Raw genomic sequence first — 12,435 nt, forward strand, 5'->3', positions numbered from 1 at the left:
TTCAACAGAGTTATAACGTTATTTGAGTCTTTTGGGCAACATCCTTCCCCAACATAGTTCAATATGCAAAAGTTTACCAGAATAGGAAAGCAATCCAATTCAGTTTCTCTTTGACAGTAGAATATTAAAAACTTTGACATTTCCACATTGCTGCAGCAGTTTGCACTCCTTTCACATGGGAGGTTCCATGGTGTAATGGTTAGCACTTTGGACTTTGAATCCAATGATCCGAGTTCAAATCTCGGTGGGACCATTTTATGACTCTTGACCAAATCATTTTCTTTCAAGTGTATTCATTAATATCACATATCTAATACCGGTAGGGTGAAAAATTAATTTATTGATTATACTCTAAAAGTTTACTAGATTTGAGCAAATAATAGAATTTTTACAATACCTGGAAACTAAATGGCTCAAAATAATGAGAGATTTTACAAACTCACTCTGGTTTCTCAAACTCATCACAGGGGCTTGATGCACGACATTACTTTTTAAAATCTTACTGTTATTGATAAGGGGAACAAGGAACTTTTTAATTGCAAAGCATTCATTAAAACAAAACTTGAGGAGTCAAACTTTGTATTACGGGGACCGAAGATGTGCAGTTTGAATAATAATCTTGAAATTCAGACGTACAAAGATTTTACACACTGATTTTCAACAGTAAATCCACAACCAATAAAGTTGAATCTTTTGAAAGACATGTCAAAGGTGTGAATCTGAAATTCACTTTCAAAGAAATTCACAATGAAATGCACTGTGTAAGTCCAGCATGTTGTCAGCTAAGAAATCAGCAAAAATGAACTATCTCATTACTGGCCATATAGATGAGAAAGGAAAATAAACTCATGTTTACAATGTGGATGTGAAAGAACAGTTTCTAGGTTCAGCTTCAATATTTATGTTTATGAATAATTGATATGTTCATATTGTCTAACAGCTATCTAGATGGATAAAGCTATGTATGCATCTATACATACTTATGCGTTCATACGCATCAGTATAAAACATTGATATTAGGTTTTTTCTAGACCAAATCCTAAAAAATGAGTTAAACAGTGAATCTCATAATTGTAGTAGGTCCCACCGAGATTTGAACTCGGATCGCTGGATTCAGAGTCCAGAGTGCTAACCATTACACCATGGAACCCTCTCACACAAGAGTGCCTTTTCCATTGAGACAAAAGAGAGCGCATCAGTGATGTCCTTCTCTTATATTGATAAAAAGATATCTCATTTGAATGGTCATAGTGGATATAGATTTAATGTGATTTGATTCTTTTCAGCTATATTCTCTATAAAAGTGTTAAATATTCAAATGTTTATCTGAATATAAAAGTTATATCACAATGTTCATCTTTGCCTGTAGCATAATAAAACAGTCTACATTTCCAGACTACTGAAGCAATGTCTCTGTCTCCTGCATGGGTGGCTCGATAGAGCAATGGTTGGCAATTTGGACTTTGCATCCAATGATCCGATTTGAAACCTTGGAGGGACTTTTTTTATTACTCTTGAGCTTTTCCATTTCTTCATCTTTGTTCATTGATAGCTCAAATCCAACACCAGTAGGTTGAAAGAGTCAATTATTGAATGCTTTCAAAATGTCCATCAGCTTGAACAACTTACATCAATACAAACTTTACAATACTTTGACATCAAATTTCTTCACAAAGTAGTTAGCCATTATAAAATCATATCCTGATTTTCTCAAACGCATTTCAGACGGGTGATTCACAGCCTCACTTTTTTAAGCTTTCCCGCTATTGATAAGGCGAAAATAGCACATTTTGAATGAGAAGTTTTCTTCAATCAAACATAGAGGAACCCAAATGATGATCTCATTCAGCTAGTAAAAATGTTGTTTTATATTAGTATGGAAATCGTGAAAAGAAAATGTTTTTCATGCTGATTTACAACAGTTGATCTCCAATCGTAAAATATAAGCTTTTGGTCGGAGGCATGACAGGTACTGATCAAATTCTCATTTTTGAACTTTATTCACAAATCATATGATATGCTTTGTATACATCAACTGTATTGTTGGATCAATAATGAGTAAAAAGTGACTATCTCAATTTCAGGACATATAAAAGAGAAAGAAGTAGAAACTCATGTTTCAAATGCTGAGAGGCAACAACTGTTCATGATTTTCACCTCCACTAATTATATTTATTTTTATAATCTATATGTTTATATGTTCCTATAAATATACAGAGACATATAGCTATATATACAGAGATACATATGTACAGGTTGATTTTTACATGTTTATAAGTAAATGTGATATTGTTCCAAATAAAACTTCTAAGAACTGAATGGAAAAGAAAATTGTAATGTTCAGATAAGTCCTACTGAAATTTGTACTCAGATCCCTGTTTTCAGAGTCCAGAGTGCTAACCACGACACCATCCACCCTCCCGTACCAGGGTGAGCTTTCCATTTTGACAGAAGAGATTTGCCTCAGGGGGCAACTTATCTTTCATTGAAAAATATTATCTCACATAAAAACCACTGTTCAACAGAGTTATAACGTTATTTGAGTCTTTTGGGCAACATCCTTCCCCAACATAGTTCAATATGCAAAAGTTTACCAGAATAGGAAAGCAATCCAATTCAGTTTCTCTTTGACAGTAGAATATTAAAAACTTTGACATTTCCACATTGCTGCAGCAGTTTGCACTCCTTTCACATGGGAGGTTCCATGGTGTAATGGTTAGCACTTTGGACTTTGAATCCAATGATCCGAGTTCAAATCTCGGTGGGACCATTTTATGACTCTTGACCAAATCATTTTCTTTCAAGTGTATTCATTAATATCACATGTCTAATACCGGTAGTAGGCCTGGGCAAAAATTTCGTTCCGTTCGCGGAAATTGCGATAATTTGACATTTTTGCGTTCCGCGGAGAGCGCGAAAATGTCAAAAATTCCGGTTTCCGCAGCTTGGCGATAATTTGTTTCTTGCTCGCGCTGTAAAATGATACATTCTCGCGCGCGCGCGATCGCCTTACCTGAATCCCTGCGTTCGCTGACAAGTTTTCTTGATCCGGTCGCGTTCTCCATGAGATGTTGTATTGTTTTTAGCCATTTGCGCTGTCTCGCGACAGTTCGCGCCCGCAGTGACGTCATGCGTCGCGCGATCACGTCTTTCTTCTCGCGATCATGCACCGCGAGAACAACTCAAAACAAGATGGCCGCGCCCGCAAGCAACCACATGGGTAAGTTGGCGACCCGCAACCATGCAGAAAATCTCGCGAACGTGCCGGAAAAAAACTTCCGCATCTTCGCGATATTTCTGCTTGTTTGCGATAATTTTAAACATTCTCGCGATAATTTGCGAAGGTTAATTCCGCAAATTCCGCCCACCCCTAACCGGTAGGGTGAAAAATTAATTTATTGATTATACTCTAAAAGTTTACTAGATGTGAGCAAATAATAGAATTTTTACAATACCTGGAAACTAAATGGCTCAAAATAATGAGAGATTTTACAAACTCACTCTGGTTTCTCAAACTCATCACAGGGGCTTGATGCACGACATTACTTTTTAAAATCTTACTGTTATTGATAAGGGGAACAAGGAACTTTTTAATTGCAAAGCATTCATTAAAACAAAACTTGAGGAGTCAAACTTTGTATTACGGGGACCGAAGATGTGCAGTTTGAATAATAATCTTGAAATTCAGACGTACAAAGATTTTACACACTGATTTTCAACAGTAAATCCACAACCAATAAAGTTGAATCTTTTGAAAGACATGTCAAAGGTGTGAATCTGAAATTCACTTTCAAAGAAATTCACAATGAAATGCACTGTGTAAGTCCAGCATGTTGTCAGCTAAGAAATCAGCAAAAATGAACTATCTCATTACTGGCCATATAGATGAGAAAGGAAAATAAACTCATGTTTACAATGTGGATGTGAAAGAACAGTTTCTAGGTTCAGCTTCAATATTTATGTTTATGAATAATTGATATGTTCATATTGTCTAACAGCTATCTAGATGGATAAAGCTATGTATGCATCTATACATACTTATGCGTTCATACGCATCAGTATAAAACATTGATATTAGGTTTTTTCTAGACCAAATTCTAAAAAATGAGTTAAACAGTGAATCTCATAATTGTAGTAGGTCCCACCGAGATTTGAACTTGGATCGCTGGATTCAGAGTCCAGAGTGCTAACCATTACACCATGGAACCCTCTCACACAAGAGTGCCTTTTCCATTGAGACAAAAGAGAGCGCATCAGTGATGTCCTTCTCTTATATTGATAAAAAGATATCTCATTTGAATGGTCATAGTGGATATAGATTTAATGTGATTTGATTCTTTTCAGCTATATTCTCTATAAAAGTGTTAAATATTCAAATGTTTATCTGAATATAAAAGTTATATCACAATGTTCATCTTTGCCTGTAGCATAATAAAACAGTCTACATTTCCAGACTACTGAAGCAATGTCTCTGTCTCCTGCATGGGTGGCTCGATAGAGCAATGGTTGGCAATTTGGACTTTGCATCCAATGATCCGATTTGAAACCTTGGAGGGACTTTTTTTATTACTCTTGAGCTTTTCCATTTCTTCATCTTTGTTCATTGATAGCTCAAATCCAACACCAGTAGGTTGAAAGAGTCAATTATTGAATGCTTTCAAAATGTCCATCAGCTTGAACAACTTACATCAATACAAACTTTACAATACTTTGACATCAAATTTCTTCACAAAGTAGTTAGCCATTATAAAATCATATCCTGATTTTCTCAAACGCATTTCAGACGGGTGATTCACAGCCTCACTTTTTTAAGCTTTCCCGCTATTGATAAGGCGAAAATAGCACATTTTGAATGAGAAGTTTTCTTCAATCAAACATAGAGGAACCCAAATGATGATCTCATTCAGCTAGTAAAAATGTTGTTTTATATTAGTATGGAAATCGTGAAAAGAAAATGTTTTTCATGCTGATTTACAACAGTTGATCTCCAATCGTAAAATATTAGCTTTTGGTCGGAGGCATGACAGGTACTGATCAAATTCTCATTTTTGAACTTTATTCACAAATCATATGATATGCTTTGTATACATCAACTGTATTGTTGGATCAATAATGAGTAAAAAGTGACTATCTCAATTTCAGGACATATAAAAGAGAAAGAAGTAGAAACTCATGTTTCAAATGCTGAGAGGCAACAACTGTTCATGATTTTCACCTCCACTAATTATATTTATTTTTATAATCTATATGTTTATATGTTCCTATAAATATACAGAGACATATAGCTATATATACAGAGATACATATGTACAGGTTGATTTTTACATGTTTATAAGTAAATGTGATATTGTTCCAAATAAAACTTCTAAGAACTGAATGGAAAAGAAAATTGTAATGTTCAGATAAGTCCCACTGAAATTTGTACTCAGATCCCTGTTTTCAGAGTCCAGAGTGCTAACCACGACACCATCCACCCTCCCGTACCAGGGTGAGCTTTCCATTTTGACAGAAGAGATTTGCCTCAGGGGGCAACTTATCTTTCATTGAAAAATATTATCTCACATAAAAACCACTGTTCAACAGAGTTATAACGTTATTTGAGTCTTTTGGGCAACATCCTTCCCCAACATAGTTCAATATGCAAAAGTTTACCAGAATAGGAAAGCAATCCAATTCAGTTTCTCTTTGACAGTAGAATATTAAAAACTTTGACATTTCCACATTGCTGCAGCAGTTTGCACTCCTTTCACATGGGAGGTTCCATGGTGTAATGGTTAGCACTTTGGACTTTGAATCCAATGATCCGAGTTCAAATCTCGGTGGGACCATTTTATGACTCTTGACCAAATCATTTTCTTTCAAGTGTATTCATTAATATCACATATCTAATACCGGTAGGGTGAAAAATTAATTTATTGATTATACTCTAAAAGTTTACTAGATATGAGCAAATAATAGAATTTTTACAATACCTGGAAACTAAATGGCTCAAAATATTGAGAGATTTTACAAACTCACTCTGGTTTCTCAAACTCATCACAGGGGCCTGATGCACGACATTACTTTATAAAATCTTACTGTTATTGATAAGGGGAACAAGGAACTTTTTAATTGCAAAGCATTCATTAAAACAAAACTTGAGGAGTCAAACTTTGTATTACGGGGACCGAAGATGTGCAGTTTGAATAATAATCTTGAAATTCAGACGTACAAAGATTTTACACACTGATTTTCAACAGTAAATCCACAACCAATAAAGTTGAATCTTTTGAAAGACATGTCAAAGGTGTGAATCTGAAATTCACTTTCAAAGAAATTCACAATGAAATGCACTGTGTAAGTCCAGCATGTTGTCAGCTAAGAAATCAGCAAAAATGAACTATCTCATTACTGGCCATATAGATGAGAAAGGAAAATAAACTCATGTTTACAATGTGGATGTGAAAGAACAGTTTCTAGGTTCAGCTTCAATATTTATGTTTATGAATAATTGATATGTTCATATTGTCTAACAGCTATCTAGATGGATAAAGCTATGTATGCATCTATACATACTTATGCGTTCATACGCATCAGTATAAAACATTGATATTAGGTTTTTTCTAGACCAAATTCTAAAAAATGAGTTAAACAGTGAATCTCATAATTGTAGTAGGTCCCACCGAGATTTGAACTCGGATCGCTGGATTCAGAGTCCAGAGTGCTAACTAGGGGTGGGCGGAATTTGCGTAATCGCGTTACGCAAATCTTCGCGAAACGGTAAAAAATCTACGCGAACAAGCAGAAATTCCGCGAACACGCGGAATTACTTGTTCGCGATACTTTTTTCCTGTTCGCGATCGCTGTTTGCGTGCTCGGGGTGAAATATCTCGCGAACACGCATATTGAGAACGCGAACAAGCAAAAAATTTCGCGAAGTCGCGGAACGCAGATTTTTGGGCAATTTCGCGTTCTCCGCGGAACGCGAAATTACCCAAATTCCGCAAATTCCGCGAACGGAACGAAATTTTCCGCCCAGGCCTAGTGCTAACCATTACACCATGGAACCCTCTCACACAAGAGTGTCTTTTCCATTGAGACAAAAGAGAGCGCATCAGTGATGTCCTTCTCTTATATTGATAAAAAGATATCTCATTTGAATGGTCATAGTGGATAGAGATTTAATGTGATTTGATTCTTTTCAGCTATATTCTCTATAAAAGTGTTAAATATTCAAATGTTTATCTGAATATAAAAGTTATATCACAATGTTCATCTTTGCCTGTAGCATAATAAAACAGTCTACATTTCCAGACTACTGAAGCAATGTCTCTGTCTCCTGCATGGGTGGCTCGATAGAGCAATGGTTGGCAATTTGGACTTTGCATCCAATGATCCGATTTGAAACCTTGGAGGGACTTTTTTTATTACTCTTGAGCTTTTCCATTTCTTCATCTTTGTTCATTGATAGCTCAAATCCAACACCAGTAGGTTGAAAGAGTCAATTATTGAATGCTTTCAAAATGTCCATCAGCTTGAACAACTTACATCAATACAAACTTTACAATACTTTGACATCAAATTTCTTCACAAAGTAGTTAGCCATTATAAAATCATATCCTGATTTTCTCAAACGCATTTCAGACGGGTGATTCACAGCCTCACTTTTTTAAGCTTTCCCGCTATTGATAAGGCGAAAATAGCACATTTTGAATGAGAAGTTTTCTTCAATCAAACATAGAGGAACCCAAATGATGATCTCATTCAGCTAGTAAAAATGTTGTTTTATATTAGTATGGAAATCGTGAAAAGAAAATGTTTTTCATGCTGATTTACAACAGTTGATCTCCAATCGTAAAATATAAGCTTTTGGTCGGAGGCATGACAGGTACTGATCAAATTCTCATTTTTGAACTTTATTCACAAATCATATGATATGCTTTGTATACATCAACTGTATTGTTGGATCAATAATGAGTAAAAAGTGACTATCTCAATTTCAGGACATATAAAAGAGAAAGAAGTAGAAACTCATGTTTCAAATGCTGAGAGGCAACAACTGTTCATGATTTTCACCTCCACTAATTATATTTATTTTTATAATCTATATGTTTATATGTTCCTATAAATATTCAGAGACATATAGCTATATATACAGAGATACATATGTACAGGTTGATTTTTACATGTTTATAAGTAAATGTGATATTGTTCCAAATAAAACTTCTAAGAACTGAATGGAAAAGAAAATTGTAATGTTCAGATAAGTCCCACTGAAATTTGTACTCAGATCCCTGTTTTCAGAGTCCAGAGTGCTAACCACGACACCATCCACCCTCCCGTACCAGGGTGAGCTTTCCATTTTGACAGAAGAGATTTGCCTCAGGGGGCAACTTATCTTTCATTGAAAAATATTATCTCACATAAAAACCACTGTTCAACAGAGTTATAACGTTATTTGAGTCTTTTGGGCAACATCCTTCCCCAACATAGTTCAATATGCAAAAGTTTACCAGAATAGGAAAGCAATCCAATTCAGTTTCTCTTTGACAGTAGAATATTAAAAACTTTGACATTTCCACATTGCTGCAGCAGTTTGCACTCCTTTCACATGGGAGGTTCCATGGTGTAATGGTTAGCACTTTGGACTTTGAATCCAATGATCCGAGTTCAAATCTCGGTGGGACCATTTTATGACTCTTGACCAAATCATTTTCTTTCAAGTGTATTCATTAATATCACATATCTAATACCGGTAGGGTGAAAAATTAATTTATTGATTATACTCTAAAAGTTTACTAGATTTGAGCAAATAATAGAATTTTTACAATACCTGGAAACTAAATGGCTCAAAATAATGAGAGATTTTACAAACTCACTCTGGTTTCTCAAACTCATCACAGGGGCTTGATGCACGACATTACTTTTTAAAATCTTACTGTTATTGATAAGGGGAACAAGGAACTTTTTAATTGCAAAGCATTCATTAAATCAAAACTTGAGGAGTCAAACTTTGTATTACGGGGACCGAAGATGTGCAGTTTGAATAATAATCTTGAAATTCAGACGTACAAAGATTTTACACACTGATTTTCAACAGTAAATCCACAACCAATAAAGTTGAATCTTTTGAAAGACATGTCAAAGGTGTGAATCTGAAATTCACTTTCAAAGAAATTCACAATGAAATGCACTGTGTAAGTCCAGCATGTTGTCAGCTAAGAAATCAGCAAAAATGAACTATCTCATTACTGGCCATATAGATGAGAAAGGAAAATAAACTCATGTTTACAATGTGGATGTGAAAGAACAGTTTCTAGGTTCAGCTTCAATATTTATGTTTATGAATAATTGATATGTTCATATTGTCTAACAGCTATCTAGATGGATAAAGCTATGTATGCATCTATACATACTTATGCGTTCATACGCATCAGTATAAAACATTGATATTAGGTTTTTTCTAGACCAAATCCTAAAAAATGAGTTAAACAGTGAATCTCATAATTGTAGTAGGTCCCACCGAGATTTGAACATGGATCGCTGGATTCAGAGTCCAGAGTGCTAACCATTACACCATGGAACCCTCTCACACAAGAGTGCCTTTTCCATTGAGACAAAAGAGAGCGCATCAGTGATGTCCTTCTCTTATATTGATAAAAAGATATCTCATTTGAATGGTCATAGTGGATATAGATTTAATGTGATTTGATTCTTTTCAGCTATATTCTCTATAAAAGTGTTAAATATTCAAATGTTTATCTGAATATAAAAGTTATATCACAATGTTCATCTTTGCCTGTAGCATAATAAAACAGTCTACATTTCCAGACTACTGAAGCAATGTCTCTGTCTCCTGCATGGGTGGCTCGATAGAGCAATGGTTGGCAATTTGGACTTTGCATCCAATGATCCGATTTGAAACCTTGGAGGGACTTTTTTTATTACTCTTGAGCTTTTCCATTTCTTCATCTTTGTTCATTGATAGCTCAAATCCAACACCAGTAGGTTGAAAGAGTCAATTATTGAATGCTTTCAAAATGTCCATCAGCTTGAACAACTTACATCAATACAAACTTTACAATACTTTGACATCAAATTTCTTCACAAAGTAGTTAGCCATTATAAAATCATATCCTGATTTTCTCAAACGCATTTCAGACGGGTGATTCACAGCCTCACTTTTTTAAGCTTTCCCGCTATTGATAAGGCGAAAATAGCACATTTTGAATGAGAAGTTTTCTTCAATCAAACATAGAGGAACCCAAATGATGATCTCATTCAGCTAGTAAAAATGTTGTTTTATATTAGTATGGAAATCGTGAAAAGAAAATGTTTTTCATGCTGATTTACAACAGTTGATCTCCAATCGTAAAATATAAGCTTTTGGTCGGAGGCATGACAGGTACTGATCAAATTCTCATTTTTGAACTTTATTCACAAATCATATGATATGCTTTGTATACATCAACTGTATTGTTGGATCAATAATGAGTAAAAAGTGACTATCTCAATTTCAGGACATATAAAAGAGAAAGAAGTAGAAACTCATGTTTCAAATGCTGAGAGGCAACAACTGTTCATGATTTTCACCTCCACTAATTATATTTATTTTTATAATCTATATGTTTATATGTTCCTATAAATATTCAGAGACATATAGCTATATATACAGAGATACATATGTACAGGTTGATTTTTACATGTTTATAAGTAAATGTGATATTGTTCCAAATAAAACTTCTAAGAACTGAATGGAAAAGAAAATTGTAATGTTCAGATAAGTCCCACTGAAATTTGTACTCAGATCCCTGTTTTCAGAGTCCAGAGTGCTAACCACGACACCATCCACCCTCCCGTACCAGGGTGAGCTTTCCATTTTGACAGAAGAGATTTGCCTCAGGGGGCAACTTATCTTTCATTGAAAAATATTATCTCACATAAAAACCACTGTTCAACAGAGTTATAACGTTATTTGATTCTTTTGGGCAACATCCTTCCCCAACATAGTTCAATATGCAAAAGTTTACCAGAATAGGAAAGCAATCCAATTCAGTTTCTCTTTGACAGTAGAATATTAAAAACTTTGACATTTCCACATTGCTGCAGCAGTTTGCACTCCTTTCACATGGGAGGTTCCATGGTGTAATGGTTAGCACTTTGGACTTTGAATCCAATGATCCGAGTTCAAATCTCGGTGGGACCATTTTATGACTCTTGACCAAATCATTTTCTTTCAAGTGTATTCATTAATATCACATGTCTAATACCGGTAGTAGGCCTGGGCAAAAATTTCGTTCCGTTCGCGGAAATTGCGATAATTTGACATTTTTGCGTTCCGCGGAGAGCGCGAAAATGTCAAAAATTCCGGTTTCCGCAGCTTGGCGATAATTTGTTTCTTGCTCGCGCTGTAAAATGATACATTCTCGCGCGCGCGCGATCGCCTTACCTGAATCCCTGCGTTCGCTGACAAGTTTTTTTGATCCGGTCGCGTTCTCCATGAGATGTTGTATTGTTTTTAGCCATTTGCGCTGTCTCGCGACAGTTCGCGCCCGCAGTGACGTCATGCGTCGCGCGATCACGTCTTTCTTCTCGCGATCATGCACCGCGAGAACAACTCAAAACAAGATGGCCGCGCCCGCAAGCAACCACATGGGTAAGTTGGCGACCCGCAACCATGCAGAAAATCTCGCGAACGTGCCGGAAAAAAACTTCCGCATCTTCGCGATATTTCTGCTTGTTTGCGATAATTTTAAACATTCTCGCGATAATTTGCGAAGGTTAATTCCGCAAATTCCGCCCACCCCTAACCGGTAGGGTGAAAAATTAATTTATTGATTATACTCTAAAAGTTTACTAGATGTGAGCAAATAATAGAATTTTTACAATACCTGGAAACTAAATGGCTCAAAATAATGAGAGATTTTACAAACTCACTCTGGTTTCTCAAACTCATCACAGGGGCTTGATGCACGACATTACTTTTTAAAATCTTACTGTTATTGATAAGGGGAACAAGGAACTTTTTAATTGCAAAGCATTCATTAAAACAAAACTTGAGGAGTCAAACTTTGTATTACGGGGACCGAAGATGTGCAGTTTGAATAATAATCTTGAAATTCAGACGTACAAAGATTTTACACACTGATTTTCAACAGTAAATCCACAACCAATAAAGTTGAATCTTTTGAAAGACATGTCAAAGGTGTGAATCTGAAATTCACTTTCAAAGAAATTCACAATGAAATGCACTGTGTAAGTCCAGCATGTTGTCAGCTAAGAAATCAGCAAAAATGAACTATCTCATTACTGGCCATATAGATGAGAAAGGAAAATAAACTCATGTTTACAATGTGGATCTGAAAGAACAGTTTCTAGGTTCAGCTTCAATATTTATGTTTATGAATAATTGATATGTTCATATTGTCTAACAGCTATCTAGATGGATAAAGCTAT

General features: G+C 35.4%; 6 non-coding genes across 6 annotated transcripts; 5 read left to right on the plus strand and 1 right to left on the minus strand.

The window, feature by feature from the left end:
* The first annotated feature begins 181 nt into the window (after positions 1-181).
* On the plus strand, positions 182-253 carry TRNAQ-UUG (transfer RNA glutamine (anticodon UUG)). The gene has a single exon. It is a non-coding gene; the product is annotated as a tRNA-Gln (tRNA).
* An 825-nt stretch (positions 254-1,078) lies between these two features.
* On the minus strand, positions 1,079-1,150 carry TRNAQ-CUG (transfer RNA glutamine (anticodon CUG)). Its single transcript has one exon. It is a non-coding gene; the product is annotated as a tRNA-Gln (tRNA).
* A 1,548-nt stretch (positions 1,151-2,698) lies between these two features.
* Positions 2,699-2,770, plus strand: TRNAQ-UUG (transfer RNA glutamine (anticodon UUG)). Its single transcript has one exon. It is a non-coding gene; the product is annotated as a tRNA-Gln (tRNA).
* A 2,986-nt stretch (positions 2,771-5,756) lies between these two features.
* On the plus strand, positions 5,757-5,828 carry TRNAQ-UUG (transfer RNA glutamine (anticodon UUG)). Its single transcript has one exon. It is a non-coding gene; the product is annotated as a tRNA-Gln (tRNA).
* Positions 5,829-8,596: 2,768 nt separating this feature from the next.
* Positions 8,597-8,668, plus strand: TRNAQ-UUG (transfer RNA glutamine (anticodon UUG)). Its single transcript has one exon. It is a non-coding gene; the product is annotated as a tRNA-Gln (tRNA).
* A 2,445-nt stretch (positions 8,669-11,113) lies between these two features.
* Positions 11,114-11,185, plus strand: TRNAQ-UUG (transfer RNA glutamine (anticodon UUG)). The gene has a single exon. It is a non-coding gene; the product is annotated as a tRNA-Gln (tRNA).
* The last annotated feature ends 1,250 nt before the right edge of the window (positions 11,186-12,435 follow it).

Source organism: Triturus cristatus, chromosome 5_2, assembly GCF_964204655.1.
Source record: "Triturus cristatus chromosome 5_2, aTriCri1.1, whole genome shotgun sequence".
NCBI classification, from domain to species: Eukaryota; Metazoa; Chordata; class Amphibia; order Caudata; family Salamandridae; genus Triturus; species Triturus cristatus.